At 41.9% G+C, this 2,481-nt stretch overlaps 1 long non-coding RNA gene across 1 annotated transcript; it reads right to left on the bottom strand.

The window, feature by feature from the left end:
* Nucleotides 1-1,146: 1,146 nt before the first annotated feature.
* On the bottom strand, nt 1,147-2,220 carry LOC114026515. Its single transcript, XR_003567128.1, has 2 exons — nt 2,150-2,220; nt 1,147-1,516 (listed from the first exon to the last, which is right to left on the bottom strand). It is a non-coding gene; the product is annotated as an uncharacterized LOC114026515 (long non-coding RNA).
* Between the last annotated feature and the right edge of the window lie 261 nt (nt 2,221-2,481).

Raw genomic sequence — 2,481 nt, forward strand, 5'->3', positions numbered from 1 at the left:
CTACTTAGAAAACGAATGAATGTTAACTGCTTAAGGTCAAAGGCAAGCATAGCTCTAAATTCCTGACTCCTTCCATCTGGTTCCTTCCTATGTTTTTGTTGTTGGTGTTGTCTTTTTTTTTTTTTTTTTTGGACTGGTTCTTCCTGTTACCCAGGCTAGAAGATAGCTAAGTGGTTAAGTAGAGAAAGTCCTGGGCCTGAAATTAGGAAGTTCTGAGTTCAAATCTAGCCTCAGACAATAACTGTTAGACCCGTGGATGAGTCACTTAACCATGGTAATAGCACCTATCTCCCACAGCTCTTGTAAGGTCAATGAGATAACCCTTGAAAAGTGTTTAGCACTACGCCTAGCACATAGTAAGCACTTAATAAATGCTTGTTCCCTCCCTTCTTCCCCTGATGACCCAATCCCACTGCTGATGGGCCTTAATGCCTTTACCCATTCCTTCTTCTATTTAGGTCAGCTCACATCTCCCTAGGCAAACCCAGGGGACCCCTGCTCCTGGGAGCCCACCATATTGGCACCAGACTTAGTTTGGATACCCAGTCAGTCTTAGCTCCACAGAAGCTCGGAACTCCCAAGCTCAAGTAATCCATCAACTGCAGCCTCCCTAGTAACAGGAATTACAGGTATGTGCCACCAAACCCATCTCTGTCTATGGATTTCAAAAATTGATTCTATGGTTGAAAATAGCCAACAAAATTGCCAGTGGCCTTTAATTCTACTAAAATGCAAAGACGCGGTGGATTCAAATCCTAGCTGTGCTACTATCTGTGTGACCTTGGGCAAGTCAGTTCCTCTCACTGGGCCTCAGTTTCTTTATTTGCAAAATGACAGGGTTGAGCTGAGATACCTTCTAGCTCTATGCCTGTAGGAGAGGAAGCGCAACATTCACTACTGGCCACTTGTGGAGCATTGCACATGATGTTCCAGAAGAAGAACCAGGAAGTTCTTACTTTAAGTTAGCAAATACTTTCTCTTACTTTGCCCTCACCCTCCCCTACTCATCATGTGGGTTAGATACTCCCTAAGGCCCCTTTTTATGGAGCCTTAATAAATTCTATGATCCTACCCCTACCAAACAATTAACCACACTATATAAGTGGGAAAGAAATGCGGATGGGCCTAAAATAAATACTTTATCAATTACATATTTAATAAACTTTAATAAAAATTTAAGATAAGAGTTCCACTAATATTCTTCTTTGGTGCCATGTTGAGTAGGAGAGGGGATCTTACCTTCTTGAAAATGATGCTACCAGAACACAAGGTCTTGGAGTTCCTGCCAAACTAAGTGTAACTCTAGTCTCAGAGCCCATTGGTATGGGGTTCTCTCCTTATTGGTAGAGATGAGTGCCCTGCCCTGACTGAAGGGATGGACGGAGTTGGCAAAATTGAGAGAATTTCAGTTTGTGTCTGGTCTTCTTCAGGATTGTTCAAGTATCAAAGTTGCTTCAGGCTTCTGACTTCCAGCTTCAAGAGGGAAGATGAAAGAGGCCAACTCTACTCCAGGTTACTAAAGAAAAAGACAGAGAAGACATGAGAAGAGCTGGCAATCTCCATCATGTCCCCACCCCCAGTTTGTTACTCTGGAGATCTGAGGGAACTTCCCCTTGGGTCAGATCTAAAACTCTCTCTTGGTTGAACTAAGTTAGCTAGCTCCCAATGAGAGAGCTCCTATACTCTATATTGTCTGGTATATATTCTCCTATGTATACCTTCTATGATTTTTGTTTTGCTTTGATTTGGATAAATGGGTTTCTTTGCTATTCACTATGTGTGTTTATCATGGCACTGGTATTTGGTGGGAAAGGAGTCAAGCCTTGGATAAAAACTTGGAGTCCTCCCTCCCCCTCAATAATGACATAGCAAGCAGAAGTTGGATTGAACCAGATCATATCCCCTAGACTAACAATATCTAAGGGAGAATTTAGTTACAATTCTAGCCTGGCATTCCCTCTTTCTGAAAAGGACAGAATGACCTAAAGTTCCAACTTCCTGCTTCTCCCCAACTCCTGCTAGCAGGAGTTAAAGTCTTCCTTAAAGAAGGGTAAGGGGAGAAGAGGCTAGAAATGTCAATTCTGCCTCTTTTCAAGCTACTCAGTGACAACCCTCACTACACAGGAACCCACATCACACCACTCATTACCTAAGAAAGCATCAGATTTGGGCCCAATGATGACTTTCATTCATATATCTTCAACACTTAGCACAGTACCTGAATCACAGAAAGCAAATAATAAATACTTTTCAAAAAATTGATTTGATTGATTGGTTGGTTGGACAGCCCCTGATCACAAGGCTACCTATAGATTGATGACTTCTTTGAGCAACAGCACTCTCAAAGACAATCAATCAATCAATACACCAATAAAAGCCTATTCTGGGTCGGGCAGCCTATTAAAGTCATACGGGTTGTGATCAGCATCTTAGGAGGAAGTGTCTACACTTATAAATTCACAAACCTTGAAGCATATTAAA

This window comes from Vombatus ursinus, unplaced genomic scaffold (genome assembly GCF_900497805.2).
Source record: "Vombatus ursinus unplaced genomic scaffold, bare-nosed wombat genome assembly UNPS02014841.1, whole genome shotgun sequence".
Lineage (NCBI taxonomy): Eukaryota > Metazoa > Chordata > Mammalia > Diprotodontia > Vombatidae > Vombatus > Vombatus ursinus.